The sequence below is a fragment of the Schistocerca nitens genome, chromosome 3 (assembly GCF_023898315.1).
Source record: "Schistocerca nitens isolate TAMUIC-IGC-003100 chromosome 3, iqSchNite1.1, whole genome shotgun sequence".
Taxonomy (NCBI): domain Eukaryota; kingdom Metazoa; phylum Arthropoda; class Insecta; order Orthoptera; family Acrididae; genus Schistocerca; species Schistocerca nitens.
This window is the reverse complement of record NC_064616.1, coordinates 246114400-246133473: the sequence shown is the minus strand read 5'-3', so window position 1 is coordinate 246133473 and position 19074 is coordinate 246114400. Positions and strand designations below refer to the sequence as shown.

At 43.6% G+C, this 19074-nt stretch overlaps 1 protein-coding gene across 1 annotated transcript in view; it reads right to left on the bottom strand.

Annotated features, from left to right (window-relative positions):
- The window catches only part of LOC126248203 (uncharacterized), a 988540-nt gene that overhangs the window by 728917 nt on the left and 240549 nt on the right, over nucleotides 1-19074 (bottom strand). The window lies entirely within an intron of this gene.

Genomic DNA, 19074 nt, shown 5'->3' with positions numbered 1-19074 from the left:
ATCTTGATGGCAGACTGTCAGTACGAATTAGCTATTCTAGATCGAAAATTACAAGCATCAAGAGGCGGTAAGGTAAGGTCTTATGGAGAATATCTATGGAGAATATGTATGGAGAATATTCCATAGATTTTGACATAAAAACGGGAGTTAGATAAAGGGATGTAATATCAGCACTCTTGTTAAATTTAATACTAGAGGAAGCACTGGATGCTACAATTGAAACAGAAAAGGGAATTAGCAAAGGCATAAAAATGAATGTCCTGGCCTTTGTGCGTGATGTAGCATTAACAGCTGAAAATCTAGATGCCCTGAAAATACTGGCAAGAAAGTTCTTTCAAAATGCAGAGGAAGCTGGATTAGAGGTGAATGATGGGAAAACAGAATTCATGAGAGTGTAAAGAAATTACAAGACAAAAGAACGGAAAACCATACATATTGATGACCACATTTATGAAGAGGCAGAAGAGTTTAAATACTTGGGGGTTGAGTAAATGACAGAAATGATGAGAAACAAGAAACAGTAGTGAGAATAAAAGCAGTATCAAGAGCATCATATTCATTCAACAAAGTATTGTCACTCAAAATTTTATCAACAGGAACCAAAGTAAAGGTATATACAACTATAATCAGACCAGAAGCACCATATGGGACAGAAATATAGAGAAGTATGGAGAAGGAAAAAGGTTTTCGAATATAAAATCCTACGAAAGATATTTGAACTGATAGGTGAAGGAGGAAAATGCCGAAGAAGAAAAAAGAAACACAGAGCTCAGGGAGGTACATAATGAACAGACATTGTTGCGAAAGCCAAGGCAATGAAGCAGAGATGGGCTGAACACCTCTGTAGCAAAAATGAGTGATCAAGATTGGGAAGTGTCGGAGAAGAAATGCTAAGGGAGAATAATCTACGCAGACCGAAAAAAAGGAAGATTGAGTTTAACGTCCTCTCGACAGGGAGGTCAATAGATACGGAGCACAAGCTCGGATTGTGGCAAGGATGGGGAATAAAATCGGCCTTGCTCTTTGAAAGGAACCATCCCGGCATTTACCTGGAGCGATTTAGGGAAACCACGGAAAAAGTAACTCTGGATGGCCGGACACGGGTTTGAACCGTTGTCCTCCCGAAAGCGGGTCGACTGCGCTAACCACTGAGCCACTTCTCTCGGTATTTCGACAGGAAATAAGGTGGAGAGGCCATGTGGCCAAGGATCTTCAGTTACTTGGTATATATATATATATATATATATATATATATATATATATATATATATATATATATATATATATATATTCAATCGTCTTGAGTGGTGATTTATCTACGTCTGCGATCATCTTGCATTTGTGAATATTGCCCGTTCCAACATTAATATTCTTCGGTCGAATCATTAGACTATGCTGCAGTTTAGTCCTTCACATTATTTTTCGGTCTAGTGGCTAATGGAACGATATGTGGATGTCACCTCAGTTTAAATTATACTCTAAGGCGCCCCCCCCCCCTCCAACACACACACACAAAATGCACCACGAATGAATTATCCGAATGGGACGGAAATCGGTAGATGTGATGGACACGTATAGACAACACACATAGCTACAATTTCAGAAGAATTGGATAATTGGTTCAAGAGAAAAAAGCTACACAAACTGAGCAAGTTCAAATGACTCTGAGCACTATGGGACTTAACTTTTGAGGTCATCAGTCACCTAGAACTTAGAACTACTTAAACCCAGGCAGGATTCGAACCTGCGACCGTAGCAGCAGCGCTGTTCCAGACTTTAGCGTCTAGAAGCGCTCGGCCACACCGGCCGGCAGCAAGTCAATACCGCGTTGGTCCACCTTTGGCACTTATGCAAGCAGTTACTCTGTTTCGTATTGACTGACAGAATTGCTGAATGTCCTCCTCAGGGATATCGTGCAACTTTGTGTTAAATTGGCGCATTAGATCCTCAAACATGGTTGGAGGTCTCTGCCTATCATGATCCAAACTTTCTCAGTTGGGGAGAGACCCGGTGACCTTTCTGGTGAAGGTAGGATTTCGGAAGCACAAAGACAAACAGTAGAAACTGTCGCCGTGTGCGGACGGCCATTATCTTTCTGAAATATAGGGCCAAGATGGCAAGCGATGAGGGTAACAAAACAGGGCATAGCATATCGTCAACGAACTGCTGTGCTGTAAGAGTACCATAGATGACAACTGAAGACGCCTGCTATTAGAAGAAATGGCACCCCAGACCATCATCCCTGGTTGTCAGGCCGTAAGGCTGGTGCCAGTCAGGTTGGTTTCCCACCACTCTCTGGAACGTCTCCAGGCAAGACTTCGCTGGTCATCGAGGCCCAATTCGAAGCGGAACTAATCAGTGAAGACAATTCTACTCCAGTGAATGAGATTCCAGGCCGAAGACGTTTCTGGAGAAGTTGCAGACAGCGGTGGGATACCAACTTGACGGTCGGCCGCCATGCGGCTCGACAACCAGAAGTGGTTTTCTGGGGTGCCATTTATTTTCATAGGAGGCATCTTCGGTTGCCATCCGTCGTACCCTTGCAGCATAGCCGTACGTCGACTATATTCTGTGCAACGTTTTGTTGCCCTTCGTTGCAAACCATCCTGGGCTTACATATCAGCGGCACACGGCGAGAGATTCTTCTACTTGTCCTGTTCTCCTGCTTGCCAAACCCTGCCTTGGCAGTTAGGATCTTTCTCCAACTGAGAATGTTTGGAGCGTTACGGCCATGGTACTCCAATCATCTAGGGAGTTTGACGATCTAACACGCCAATTGGATAGATCCAACAACTCTCTCAACCAATGCCAAACCCATTAACTTCTTGCATAAGGGCCAGAGGTGAACCAACGCGTTGTTGACTTGCTTAGTTTGTGGAGCTCTTTCTCTTGAATAAATCGTCCAATTTTTCTGGAATTGTATTCATTTGTCTGTACACGTGCTTAACGTCTACCGATTTCGCCCTATTTGGATAATTTCTTCGTGATGCGTCCTCTTCTTGTGTGTATATGTTCTATCTCTGCGGTAATCGTCTTCTGACTGCCCAGTAACCAGATTGTGTTTATTCGCTAGACAGGACGCAAACATATTTTGGCCATCTGTCCATGGAACTCAGTGAAAATAACATAGAGCTACAGTCATAGAGCTCATCCAGTCCACAGCAAACAACTAATTGACATAATAATTATGAAACTGGTAACAAATGATGCATTCGGAGGAGAATTGCTGAATTGTGATAGCATGGAGCGTTCTTGAAAAAATAAGTATTCTGTTGTTAATTAACTGTTTGTAATGTCCATGTGTATGTTTCTCAAAACTATAGTCTACTGTACAAAATTAATAACACCTGAATGATGTCACAGAAAACCTCGTCCTCAGCATCCTCCTCAGTGTCCAAGAATAGCACTAGGTTATATTTACACTTTTGGCTACTGGCCTTAATCTATGGTCCCGTCCACCTACTAAGAAGAAACTGTGGCTGCGTCACTGGATGGTCATCGAATGTCTTATCCTGAGACACACTCCACCTGCCATTCTTTCTCTGTTATCAGTACTCTTTATCGTTCACTAAAATATCTGACGAAGTTACAATTTTACCTAACCTATAACTATTAAAACGCTATGCTGATTCTGGAACTACTCTCTCACCGTCTGGAATAACAACTACAAAGCAATGCTCACCTGGATTGGTAAACACAACCGCGCATTCTAAGACCATACACCATAAAACCACTACTATATAAAAACGACTCGTCGTAGATAATCTATTTTAAGCCGACCATTTTGGGGCCTGTTGATAATGAGGATAACAAGTAAGATCTCTCCCCCATACCATAGCTTCCAGAGGTCCATGAATAGAAACAAACAGAGAAATGACTGTTGATGATATTAGATTAGTATAAAACTAAACTAAACTCCGCCCGAACAGGCCATGAAAGCCCAACGGTACCGACCGGCCACCGTCTCATCCTCAGCCCACAGGTGTCACTCGAGGCGAATATAGAGTGCCATATGGTCAGCACACCGCTCTCCCGGCCGTTTTGTCAGTTTACGAGGCCGGAGCCGCTGCTTCTCAATCAAGTAGCTCCTCAATTTGCCCCACAAGAGCTGAGTGCACCCCGCTTGCCAACAGCGCACGGCAGACCGGATGGTCACCCATCCAAATGACAGCCCAACCCGACAGCGCGTAACTTCGGTGATCTCACGGGAATCGGTGTGACCACTACGGCAAGGCCGTTGGCTGTTAGATTAGTATGAGCGTCATTAAATGAGAAACGAGACGGAAGCTGCAAAATCAAAACCGAAGAAGGGATCGTAATGCAATTGCCCACGAAAGAAGGGGTGGTCCCTTCCTATAAGAGCGCTGAGGCCCCAAGCTCGCCGCTAGAGACACATGGACATCCAGTGGTATATGCGAATACTGTCTGCGAAATGCGGTGTGAATAGAGTAACTCGTGAAGAAGTAATAAATTATAACACCATGCATGATGAGGCAGTTTTTCACGCATCTCAGTGTTAATGACGTCATATCTCCCGAACTATGTGTCGTAGATAGATATATTTTTGTAGGTACTTTCAGCGGCAGATGTGTATACTATCTGTGAAACGCGTTGCGTATAGATATAGCAGCAACGAAGAAATAAATTTAAATGTCTTGTATGATGCATCAGACCTGGATAAACTGAAAGAACCAGAGGTTGTACGGAGTTTGAGGGAGAGCATAAGGGAACAATTGACAGGAATTGGGGAAAGAAATACAGTAGAAGAAGAATGAGTAGCTTTGAGGAATGAAATAGTGAAGGCCGCAAAGGATCAGGTAGGTAAAAAGACGAGGGCTAGTAGAAATCCTTGGGAAACAGAAGAGACACTGAATTTAATTGATGAAAGGAGAAAATACAAAAATGCAGTAAGTGAAGCAAGCAAAAAGGGAATACAGACATCTCAAAAATGAGATCGACAGGAACTGCAAAATGGCTAAGCAGGGATGGCTAGAGGACGAATGTAAGAATGTAGAGGCTTATCTCACTAGGGGTAAGATAGATACTGCCTACAGGAAAATTAAAGAGACCTTTGGAGAAAAGAGAACCACTTGCATGAATATCAAGTGCTGGGATGGAAACCCAGTTCTAAGCAAAGAAGGGAAAGCAGAAAGGTGGAAGGAGTATATAGAGGGTCTATACAGGGGCGACGTTCTTGAGGACAATATTATGGAAATGGAAGAGGAGGTAGATGAAGATGAAATCGGAGATACGATACTGCGTGAAGAGTTTGACAGAGAACTGAAAGACCTAAGTCGAAACAAGGACCCGGGAGTAGACAAAATTCCATTAGAACTACTGACAGCCTTGGGAGAGCCAGTCCTGACAAAACTCTACCATCTGGTGAGCAAGATGTACGAGACAGGCGAAATTCCTTCAGACTACAATAAAAATAAAATAATTCCAATTCCAAAGAAAGCAGGTGTTGACAGATGTGAAAATTACCGAACTACCAGTTTAATAAGTCACAGCTGCAAAATACTAACGCGAATTCTTTACAGACGAATGGAAAAACTGGTAGAAGCCGACCTCGGGGAAGATCAGTTTGGATTCCGTAGAAATGTTGGAACACGTGAGGCAATACTAACCTTACGACTTATTTTAGAAGAAAGATTAAGAAAAGGCAAACCTTCGTTTCTAGCATTTGTAGACTTAGATAAAGCTTTTGACAATGTTACCTGGAATACTCTCTTTCAAATTCTGAAGGTGGCAGTGGTAAAATACAGGGAGCGAAAGGCTATTTACAATTTGTACAGAAACTAGAGGGCAGTTATAAGAGTTGAGGGGCATGAAAGGGAAGCAGTGGTTGGGAAAGGAGTGAGACAGGTTTGTAGCCTATCCCCGATGCTATTCAATCTGTATATTGAGCAAGCAGTAAAGGAAACAAAAGAAAAGTTCGGAGTCGGTATTAAAATCCATGGAGAAGAAATAAAAACTTTGAGGTTCGCCGATGACATTGTAATTCTGTCAGAGACAGCAAAGGACTTCGAAGAGCAGTTGAACGGAATAGACAGTGTCTTGAAAGGAGGGTATAAGATGAACATCAACAAAAGCAAAACAAGGATAATGGAATGTAGTCGAATTAAGTTGGGTGATGCTGAGGGAGTTAGATTAGGAAATGAGACACTGAAAGTAGTAAATGAGTTTTACTATTTGGGGAGCAAAATAACTGATGATGGTCGAAGTAGAGAGGATATAAAATGTAGACTGGCAATGGCAAGGAAAGCGTTTCTGAAGAAGAGAAATTTGTTAACATCGAGTATAGATTTAAGTGTCAGGAAGTCGTTTCTGAAAGTATTTGTATGCAGTGTAGCCATGTATGGAAGTGAAACATGGACGATAAATAGTTTGGACAAGAAGAGAATAGAAGCTTTCTAAATTTGGTGCTACAGAAGAATGCTGAAGGTGAGATGGGTAGGTCACATAACTAATCATGAGGTATTGAACAGAATTGCGGAGAAGAGGAGTTTGTGGCACAACTTGACTAGAAGAAGGGATCGGTTGGTAGGACATGTTCTGAGACATCAAGGGATCACCAATTTGGTATTGGAGAGCAGCATGGAGGGTAAAAATCGTAGAGGGAGACCAAGAGATGAATACACTAAGCAAATTCAGAAGGATGTAGGCTGCAGTAGGTACTGGGAGATGAAGAAGCTTGCACAGGCTAGAGTAGCATGGAGAGCTGCATCAAACCAGTCTCAGGACTGAAGACCACAACAAGAACAACAACAACATGATGCAGCAGTTATCACTAATATCAGTGTTTATCACGTCATATCTCCTGACTTTTGTCAGTCTTTTTTTATACATTTAATATACAGAGTGCGTCCAGAATACAGTTAATAGTAAAAAAAGTAATAAATTAAAACGTCATGCTTAATGCATCAGTTTTACTGCATGAACAGCGAAAATATAGTACGCAATAAACTTTATCCCCTTCATGATTTTGTTGAGGTTGCCAGCGAGAAGAAGTTTCTTAAAGATTTTAAATTATGTTTAACGTTTGTTGCAAGTCACTAAGTGCTCTCATTCTCAATTAATGGATGAAACAAGTATGGGCATTCGCGCGTCTTGGGCTTCTTTTCTTTTTCACCCACACCCCCACCACTTTGATTGGTTGTAGGTCCCTACCTCAACAGCGACGATATCCAGAGAATAAGTGATACGTGTACCACGGTTGAAACCGGTCCAGTGGTTTAGGAGGGGATCTTGAATGTACCTCCTACGTATATACACACATTTTTATAATACACACGGATAAAATCCGTTCAACGATATTGCTTTTCGCGATTCCTTTTCTTACGCTTGTTAAAACCGTAATAATAATGTGTATTGCTGAGTACGCTGAAGTTTACTGATGGGTACCAGTTGCTGGAAAGTGTATTGCTGAGTATACTGAAGTTCACGAATTGCTGAGTACACTGAAGTTCACTGATGGATAGCACTTGCTGGAAATTCAGAACCTAGTTTCAACAGTCTGCTCACTGATACTATCTGTCAGCCTGAGGTGAAGCAGAAACTGAACTCATTTCAAAAAATGGTTCAAATGGTTCTAAGCACTATGGGACTTAACATCTGAGGTCATCAGTCCCCTAGACTTAGAACTACTTAAACCTAACTAACCTAAGAACATCACATACATCCATGACCGAGGCAGGATTCGAATGGTTCAAATGGCTCTGAGCACTATGGGACTTACCTTCTTAGGTCATCAGTCCCCTAGAACTTAGAACTACTTTAACCTAACTAACCTAAGGACATCACACACATCCATGCCCGAGACAGGATTCGAACCTGCGACCGTAGCGGTCGCGCGGTTCCAGACTGTAGCGCCTAGAACCGCTCGGCCACTCCGGCTGGTGCAGGATTCGAACCTGCGACCATAGCAGCAGCGCGGTTCCCTGACTGAAGCGCCTAGAACCGGTCGGCCACAGTGGCCGGCGAACTCATATTTCAACAGGCAGAAATCGACCGGCTGGGAAATCACTATGCATCAAGAACATTATGATATGTTACGTACTATTTCCTCCGTTCAGTCGTACAGTTTTTTATCCCTGAAGAACAGAAGAAAGAAGAATCGTAGAGCATTTTCAGTCCCGAGGATTTGTTCGGTCACTTACTTAGAAATGCTCTCTCCCTTCGTTCATATAGTCATATGTCCTTTCCTGTATAGATATTTCTAAGTGTCGACGATGAAGCTAATTTTGTGCTACCAGGCTACTGTAACAAGGATGTGTCAGAATCTTGCACTGCCTTGCGCACCTCACTGAATGGCGACATTACAATTTAAGGTTATTTTTTCACTTTTATCAGATTCGCAAAGTATAATTGGCCGACAATTCCATATTATCGTCTTCCGGAAATATTATCAGTTATCTCACTCGGAAAATTAAGCTTCAAATAAAACTCATTCACGGGCATAGAGACAAAGACACGTACTGCAATCAGTATTAAAATGTGACATGCTGGGACGCTTTAGATACCAGACGCATTTCGACAGAAAATGCGGTGCGAGGTCCTTCTGAAACATCGCATTTACAAAATGCTTTTTACACATTTCGAAGTAAGCGACCGTCTCACTTCACCCACCGAGAAAGGTATTTTACAGATAAATTCTAAAGCTAATTAGAAGAGTGAAAAACGGGAGGTGAATATTTCAACATCAGTTCAAGTTGTCCCATTTGTGAGCTACTAAAAGCGTAAATGAAAGAGAAGGTGGCGAAATTAAACGCAAATTATTAACTTTCACCGCAAAAGTTGCTGAGAAAAACTCGAGATAAAAAGAGTGCCTTAAAAATTTGTAAATGGGACGCGTAAGACCATCTGGACTTCATTTTGCTTGATGCCAAGGTCTCATACTAAAGTCGTCCGTATTGTCCTTTTCTGTTGTTTTGGTTAACCTAAACTGGCTTACACATTCCGTATCATGTGATAATTCGTTAAAAAATTATACGAGATCAGAAATTTTTTCGTATGAAATCGAAATATCAGCATGCGACCATGAAACTTCATTACGGTGTTAGTGCTTCTCCGCAGATTCATTCTTGAATGCGACACATTTTTCCCAACGATACCTAACTCGGTGGAGATCGTTGTCGTAGAAGCCTACGTTTGGCTGCTCAGTTTTTAGTTGCAGATTTATGTGTAGTGCGAAAAACAAATCTGACTGGATGTGCCAGGGATTTTATATTCCACGATGATGTTTTGTGATTCAGTCTTAGACCTCAATGAACTCGGTACGAAAATAGGCAAATTTGAATTAAAATTATTATTACTTTTACCATTATTATCATCACTGCATATAGCTCATATGCTGTACATATTGTAATGTTCACTCATTCAGAATATCTGATGAAATGTAAGAGAGGATGTGAAGGCCCTAATGTTGTCAGGTGAAAAAAACGCATTATAAATAAATAAGTAAAATACATGTTTAGCGGGAGTGTAAAAAAAAAAAAAAAAGAACATGATTAGAAAACGTATACATCGCAAAATAAACATCAACATGTCTGCTATACCGTTACCTACTGATCGTACTCTAGTACTGAAACATCGTACATCAGCGTCTGAACGGGAAAACATGTTAAGCTCAGGCCTAAATACTACAATCAATCTAAGCAATTTGTCGCAGGAGTTGAGACAATGGATTCATTTTCGGGAAAAGAAGTGTGAATATTAAAGTTTTTTGTCCAACAGCTATACTGAAATTAAGTTACTAATGCCTTGTCAAAGGGCTTGCGGTTTTAGGCGGGGGGCCGGCCGTTGTGGACGAGCGGTTCTAGGCGCTACAGTCTGGACCCGCGCGACCGCTATGGTCGCAGGTTCGAATCCTGCCTCGGGAGTGGATGTGTGTGATGTCCTTAGGTTAGTTAGGTTTAAGTAGTTCTAAGTTCTAGGGGACTGATGACCTCAGAAGTTAAGTCCCATAGTGCTCAGAGCCATTTGAAACATTTTTTTTAGGCGGGGGAATGTTGCGCGTATCTTATCTTTCTTGTCTTACCTAACAGGAGAGCATGAATGTGGACATAAATACACAATTGGTGTAGAACACACACGCACACACACACAAACACACGGAAATAAACACACGAGCGCGTGCGCGCGCATGCGCACAGATGCACACGCACATACACACGTTTTCATTCCTCATCCACACACGGCTCGGGAAACGAACTTTCAGCCTCCGCTTTCCGAGTCACCGACCCTACCCCGAACCACGGAGGCTGGCACGGATCATGACACATGCTTCTTTTTTTGTATGAAACATTCTGCTGAACGAGTAGCGCTTCCTCTTCGGAATATTTGTAGGATAATGGAGGAACGCCATACCGACAAAGTAAACAGCGTTAAAATCAGAGCTGCAACTCTCTGATGATATATGCGCGATTTGGGTGGCTCCCTGCGGATCACAGCGAGATGGCCGCCGAGGCTATGTAAAGAGTCTTTAAGGATTACGCTGAGAGCTGCAGGGGAAGCGATTTGGTGTGCTTGCGGAGCGATCGCGCGGGCGCCGGGCGCCACCACAGGCTTTGCGGAGGCACTCGGCCCGTGATACCAAGTTCTGGTGCGCGCATCATAATGTCGGGCTGCTCACCGGATCGATGGCAGAGAAATATTCATGCGGATTGGTTAACTGACTGATAAGCTCCGGCTAACACATCGCATAATGAAAATGGCTTTCCACGCAAAATCGTTTTACCTCGATTAGCTGTTATGGTATGACTGTTACTCTAATTGTTTCTTACTTTTTTAGGCATGGTCACAAAAGTAAGTAATAATTAAAATATTTAGTTTGTAATTAAATGATTAATCGAATCATCTCGCTTATAGCATACCCTGTGAGTCCAAAAGTTTCGACGCTGGATAAATATTGTGTTGTTCTACATCTACATCTACATACATACTCCGCAATCCACCATACGGTGCGTAGCGGAGGGTACCTCGTACCACAACTAGCATCTTCTCTCCCTGTTCCACTCCCAAACAGAACGACGGAAAAATGACTGCCTATATACCTCTGTACGAGCTCTAATCTCTCTTATCTTATCTTTGTGGTCTTTCCGCGAAATATAAGTTGGCAGCAGTAAAATTGTACTGCAGTCAGCCTAAAATGCTGGTTCTCTAAATTTCCTCAGTAGCGATTCACGAAAAGAACGCCTCCCTTCCTATACCCGAGTTCCTGAAGCATTTCCGTAACACTCGCGTAATGATCAAACCTACCAGTGACAAATCTAGCAGCCCGCCTCTGAATTGCTTCTATGTCCTACCTCAATACGACCTGATAGGGATCCCAAACGCTCGAGCAGTACTCAAGAATAGGTCGTATTAGTGTTTTATAAGCGGTCTCCTTTACAGGTGAACCACATCTTCCCAAAATTCTACCAAGGAACCGAAGACGACTATCCGCCTTCCCCACAACAGCCATTACATGCTTGTCCCACTTCAAATCGCTCTGCAATGTTACGCCCAAATATTTAATCGACGTGACTGTGTCAAGCGCTACACTACTAATGGAGTATTCAAACATTACGGGATTCTTTTTCCTATTCATCTGCATTAATTTACATTTATCTATATTTAGAGTTAGCTGCCATTGTTTACACCAATCACATATCCTGTCCAAGTCATCTTGTGTCCTCCTACAGTCACTCAACGACGACAGATTCCCGTACACCACAGCATCATCAGCAAACAGCCGCATATTGCTATCCACCCTATCCAAAAGGTCATTTATATAGATAGAAAACAACAGTGGACCTACCACACTTCCTTGGGGCACTCAATATGATACTCTCACCTCCGATGAACACTCACCATCAAGGACAACGTACTGGGTTCTATTACTTAAGAAGTCTTCGAGCCACTCACATATTTGGGAACCAATCCCATATGCTCGTACCTTAGTTAGGAGTCTGCAGTGGGGCACCGAGTCAAACGCTTTCCGGAAGTCAAGGAATATGGCATCCGTCTGATACCCTTCATCCATGGTTCGCAAGATATCATGTGAAAAAAGGGCGAGTTGCGTTTCGCAGGAGCGATGCTTTCTAAAGCCGTGCTGATGCATGGACAGCAACTTCTCCGTCTCAAGGAAATTAATTATATTCGAACTGAGAATATGTTCGAGAATCCTGCAACAAACCGATGTTAAGGATTTTGGTCCGTAATTTTGAGGATCCGATCTTCTACCCTTCTTATATACAGGCGTCACCTACGCTTTTTTCCAGTCGCTCGGGTCTTAACGTTGGACAAGAGATTCGCGATAAATGCAAGGTAAGTAAGGAGCCAATGCAGTAGAGTACTCTCTGTAAAACCGAATTGGAATCCCATCAGGACCTGGCGATTTATTTTTTTATTTATTTTCATGAGTACGTAGAGTTTTTCCATATGATTAATAAACACATCAGATACACATAACAGAGATTTTATTCGTCAAAAATGTATGCTACTTCACTATTTACAACGCTGGGGTAACTTTCCTCGGAGCGCATTTTCATCGGGAAAGGAAGTTTCTTGAAGGACGAAATACTAAATGTCTTTTTCCAAAGCTGTTTCACAGAGGAAGACTGCACTGTAGTTCCTTCTCTAGATTGTCGCACAGATGACAAAATGGTAGATATCGTAATAGACGACAGAGGGATAGAGAAACAATTAAAATCGCTCAAAAGAGGAAAGGCCGCTGGACCTGATGGGATACCAGTTCTATTTTACACAGAGTACGCGAAGGAACTTGCCCCCCTTCTTGCAGCGGTGTACCGTAGGTCTCTAGAAGAGCGTAGCGTTCCAAAGGATTGGAAAAGGGCACAGGTTATCCCCGTTTTCAAGAAGGGACGTCGAACAGATGTGCAGAACTATAGACCTATATCTCTAACGTCGATCAGTTGTAGAATTTTGGAACACGTATTATGTTCGAGTATAATGACTTTCCTGAAGACTAGAAATCTACTCCGTAGGAATCAGCATGGGTTTCAAAGAAGCCGGTCGTGTGAAACCCAGATCGCGCTATTCGTCCACGAGACTCAGAGGGCCATAGACACGGGTTCACAGGTAGATGCCGTGTTTCTTGACTTCCGCAAGGCGTTCGATACAGCTCCCCACAGTCGTTTAATGAACAAAGTAAGAGCATATGGACTATCAGACGAATTGTGTGATTGGATTGACGAGTTCCTAGATAACAGAACGCAGCATGTCATTCTCAATGGAGAGAAGTCTTCCGAAGTAAGAGTGATTTCAGGTGTGCCACAGGGGAGTGTCATGGGACCGTTGCTGTTCACAATATACATAAATGACCTGGTGGATGGCATCGGAAGTTGACTGAGGCTTTTTGCAGATGATGCTGTGGTGTATCGAGAGGTTGTAACAATGGAAAATTGTACTGAAATGCAGGAGGATGTGCAGCGAATTGACGCATGGTGCAGGGAATGGCAATTGAATCTCAATGTAGACAAGTGTAATGTGCTGCGGATACATAGAAAGATAGATCCCTTATCATTTAGCTACAAAATAGCAGGTCAGCAACTGGAAGCAGTCAATTCCATAAATTATCTGGGAGTACGCATTAGGAGTGATTTAAAATGGAATGATCATATAAAGTTGATCGTCGGTAAAGCAGATGCCAGACTGAGATTCATTGGAAGAATCCTAAGGAAATGCAATCCGAAAACAAAGGAAGTAGGTTACAGTACGCTTGTTCGCCCACTGCTTGAATACTGCTCAGCAGTGTGGGATCCGTACCAGATAGGGTTGATAGAAGATATAGAGAAGATCCAACGGAGAGCAGCGCGCTTCGTTGCAGGATCATTTAGTAATCGCGAAAGCGTTACGGAGATGATAGATAAACTCCAGTGGAAGACTGCAGGAGAGACGCTCAGTAGCTCTGTACGGGCTTTTGTTAAAGTTTCGAGAACATACCTTCACCGAAGAGTCCAGCAGTATATTGCTCCCTCCTACGTTTATCTCGCAAAGAGACCATGAGGATAAAATCAGAGAGATTAGAGCCCACACAGAAGCATACAGACAATCCTTCTTTCCACGAACAATACGAGACTGGAATAGAAGGGAGAACTGATAGAGGTACTCAGGGTACCCTCCGCCACACACCGTCAGGTGGCTTGCGGAGTATGGCTGTAGATGTAGATGTAGAAGGTTGTTCGATAGAGAGTGGAAAAGGTGAAAATCTGAGGGCGTAAGATCCGGTAAATAAGGTGGGTGCGGAATGACTTCCCAACCCAACTCCTGTATAGTGTTTTTGTAAGTCTAGCAGAGTGCGGGCGGGCGTTATCATGTAGCAGCCGCACTTCACGCAATCTCCCTTGTCGTTGTTCCTGAACTGCATCTGCAACACGTCTCAGTTGTTGACAGTAAATGTCAGCAGTCATGGTACATCTCGGGGAAGGAATTCGTAGTACACCACACCGTCGCTGCTCCATCACATGCACAATATTATCTTTTGTGGATGCTCGCAGTTCTTTATATGAGAAGTTGCGGCTTGGTTTGCGACTCACTCTCTATGAAAATATTGGGGTAGCTGTTGGAGGGTCTGCTGACCAATAATCTTTCTATCTATTCTTGTTCGTCCAGTTAGAACAATCAGGCTAAAGAATTTCTTCATGTCTCTTTGTTTAACAGGAGACCACTTGAGTGCTTTAGGCGACGGGGTGTTGCGTTGTCCTTACATTCGTATCGTCGTTAATGGCAATAAAAGTGCCTCAGACATACTGTCATATCGTCTTTCCACTATTGAGATGGCGGCATGGGCACGACTGAAAGAGAATAAATTGAAATAAAAAAAGAAGCGATTCAATCGCCTATAGAATTTTACGTTGGCGTGTCCACAACTCTTCCGCCAGCACATGGGCTTCCTGGAACGAGATAGGCTGTCCTCAGTCACGTTGGTATTCCGCTATCGCCGATTTATTGTGCTGTGCTAATCGCACATAACAGTTCACGTCCTGCTACTCGTGTGCTGACAGGTCCCCCTGTCCCCCTTACGTAGGCAGCTCCGCACTCGCAACATAGTTAATATACTCTTGCGATCTTTAGTCCATTTCGTCATAACTAGCCTATTATATTCTAGGGCCAGTAAAGTTTCACAAATATGACGTATTGGAATCGATTGCCTGCGATAAATAGAGGCACCTTTCCTCCACCAAGACCAGTGTCGTCCTGAGGAAGGCCGTTGTAATATGGTCGAAGCGTTGATTTTACAGTTTATAACAAAAGTGTTTTATGCAAAGACGCGGTACAACATGCAGAAGGATTTTAATCATCATGACACGGGCCGCGGAAGCCTATGTAGTTAATACACATTTCATTACGTCGTTTCCTTGGCCTTTCCTTATCTCTTGGAATGTTGGAAGGGAGTTCATTGCCCCTGTTACCATGCATTGGCCTGGCCATATGGCCCGTCCACTAACCTCTCATTTTCCTTAGTCATAGCCACGTCTTCCGCTCCAGTCAGTTTTCCGGTTTGCATTCCTGTCTTTCTTACAAGGGGAAACTTCCCATCGCAACCCCCTCAGATTTAGTGGTAAAATGGCCCAGTGGATAGCCCGTCAAAAACTGAACACGAATCAATCATGGAAATAGGAAGAAGGTATACTGAACTGTGAAATAAAAAAGCAAAACAGAAACAGCGAATGGTCCAAGAACAAGAAGTGCAGTGAAGAACAAATTTAACCAACGATGGGGTTAGACGATGTTAGACTGCCAAACGGTCGAGCCGTCTTCAAAACTCCCTCGTGGCATTTTTTTCACATCATTATTAACTGTCCGCCCGGTCATTGGAACTTTTGTTCTCTTACTGCACTCTTGGCAGTTGTCATACTATGCACAGGTCATAGAATATGAGTTATGTGGTAGGAATACGTTACGAAAAAGTAAATGTGATGATTAGTGAGAGCAGGCGAGATACCACATAGACGTCTCACCGAAACGAAAGCAAGGAACAAATGGGTGTGAAATATGTTACAACAAAGGAATTCAAGAGTCAAGACTGCCAATACGGAACGCAACTTCAAAAACGTTAAAAAATATATGTTTTAACAGAGAACAGAGAAACTGTGTGATTGTGAAACTGTTGCAGCTTATGTGCCAAACTATTATGTTTTCATCATTTGCTTGGGAGTGATCACGTTCACGTTCATACACACATCAAAAAATGTTTTGCATCACTTCGGTTCCGAGAGTTCCGGAACCTGTGCAGAAAATGGGAACAGAGATCAACGTAAACATCATCTCCGTCCTTTTTATTGCTCATGACAACCACACATTGCATGTTGTACCACCATACAGCGAGACCTTCAGAGATGGCGACCCAGATTACTGTACACACCGGTACCTCTAATACCAGTAGCACGTCCTATTGCACTGATGCATGCCTGTATTCGTTGTGGCATACTATCCACAATTTCAAAAATGTTCAAATGTGTGTGAAATCTTATGGGACTTAACTGCTAACGTCTTCAGTCCCTAAGCTTACATACTACTTAACCTAAATTATCCTAAGAACAAACACACACACCCATGCCCGAGGGAGGACTCGAAGCTCCGCCGGGATCAGCCGAAGAGTCCATGATTGCAGCGCCTTAGACCGCTCGGCTAATCCTGCGCGGCATCCTCAAGTTGATCAAGGCACTGTTGGTCCAGGTCGTCCCACTCCTCAAGGGCCGATTTGTGGTTGGTGGGTCACGTCGTCCATAAACAGCCCTTCTCAATCTATCCCACACATGTTTGATAGGGCTCATGTCTGGAGAACATGCTAGTCACTCTAGTCGAGCGATGCCGTTATCCTGAAGGAAGTCATTCACAAGATGTGCACGATGGGGGAGCGAATTGTCGTCCTTGAAGACGAATGCCTCGCCAATATGCTGCCGATATGGTTGCACTATCGGTCAGAGGATGGCATTCACGTATCGTACAGCCGTTACGGCGCCTTCCATGACCACCAGTGGCGTACGTCGGCCCCACATAATGCCACCCCAAAACAGCAGGGAACCTCCACGTTGCTGCACATGCTGGACATGGTGTCTAAGGCGTTAAGCCTGACCGGGTTGCCTCCAAACACGTCTCAGACGACTGTCTGGTTGAAGGCATATGCGACACTCATCGGTGAAGAGAACGTGATGCCAATCCTGAGCGGTTTATTCGGCATGTTGTTGAGCCCATCTGTACCGCGCTGCATGGTGTCGTGGTTGCAATGATGGACCTCGCCATAGACGTCGGGAGTGAAGTTGCACTTCATGCATCCTACTGCGCACAGTTTGAGTCGTAACTGTCCTGTGGCTGCACGAAAAGCATTATTCAACACTGTGGCGTTGCTGTCAGGGTTCCTCCGAGTCATAATCCGTAGATAGCGGTCATCCCCTGCAGTTGTAGTCCTTGGGCGGCCTGAGCGAGGCATGTCATCGACAGTTCCTGTCTCTCTGTATCTCTTCCATGTCCGGAAAACATCACTTTGGTTCACTCCGAGACGCCTGGACATTTCCCTTCTTGAGAGCCCTTCCTGGCACAAAGTAACAATGCGGACGCGATCGAATCGCGGTATTGACCGTCTAGGCATCGTTGGACTACAGACAACGCGAGCTGTGTACCTCCTTCCTGGTGGAATGAGTGAAACTGATCGGCTGTCGGACGCCCTCCAGCCAATAGGCGCTGCTCATGCATGGTTGTTTATATCTCTGGTCCGGTTTAGTGACATCTCTGAGGCCGGCCGTTGTGGCACAGCGGTTCTAGGCTCTTCAGTCTGGAACCGCGCGACCGGTACGGTCGCAGGTTCGAATTCTGCCTCGGGCATGGACGTGTGTGATGTCCTTATGTCAGTTAGGTTTAAGTAGTTCCAAGTTCTAGGGGAATGATGACCTCAGATGTTAAGTCCCATAGTGCTCAGAGCCATTTTTTTTTTGACATCTCTGAACAGTCAAACGGACTCTGTCTGTGATAGAATATCCACTGTCAACGTCTATCTCCAGGAGTTCTGGGAACCAGGGCAATGCAAGACTTCTCTTGATGTGAGTACGAACACCTAAATCAGGCAAGGGGAGATATCTCACTCACTTTCCAGTCTTACAAATTAGGTGCGCCGATAAGAGATTCCTATCACATGACACACGTACTTTCCTAAATGCCGTGTATGACACATCAGACGTGTTTTCCGGTGGAGGATTCGGTTGACTTTGTCGCCTCTTCATCAAAAGTTTGCGGTTCCCATTCGAAATTCATTTTCATTCGGCTGCTAATAGAGCAGTTTTGCAGAAGCAGCTGTCATTATAGGTCTTTACCTTAAACCTCGCTGTTTCAAACGGACGTTATACCACGGCACAGACACAAATTTGAATAAAGGGAACAGCGAAAAATAAAAAAAAAATAAAATGGCAGGAGGGCTGTTTGAACACGGCTTGGCCACAGGGCAGTCTAACTCCGCAACCACAACACCATTACTCCTCCCGGTTGATTTAAATTGTACTTCTTATTCTCGAACCGTTCACTGTTTCTATTTTGCTTTATCTTCGCAGTCAAGTACACCTTTTTCCTGTTTTCAAGCTTGATCTGTGTTCAGTTTTTGACAAGCTCTCCACTGGGCCCTCTTATCACCAAATCTGAGGGGGGTGCCATGGGGACATTCCCTTGTTAGTAATTTCGAGTACGCATCCCTCCACGGATCGCTCTGGCATTAAAAGTTCGTATCACACAACCATAAATCACCTTTAGTAACACACGCTAATTGTAAACTTTCCGCTTCGGGCACGGTGGGGGCTTAGTTTTGAGAACTTTGTTTCGTTTACCAGAAAGCACTACTGGTCCTTTTACACATCGATTAACTTCGTTATCTGTTCATCCTATTTTTTCTTCAAATGCCACTATACAGTAACTCATCAGCAGGTCATACAACTTTGTCGTTAATTTGTGCTGTTCTCCCTTCGCTATGTTGATAACACATTTAGCGCATTACAATAACTGATTTTAGAAACTGTTTTCGAACATGTCCTACTACGTTTCTCCATTCCAAGTTTAATTTTAACTACACCAGAGGCAAACAAA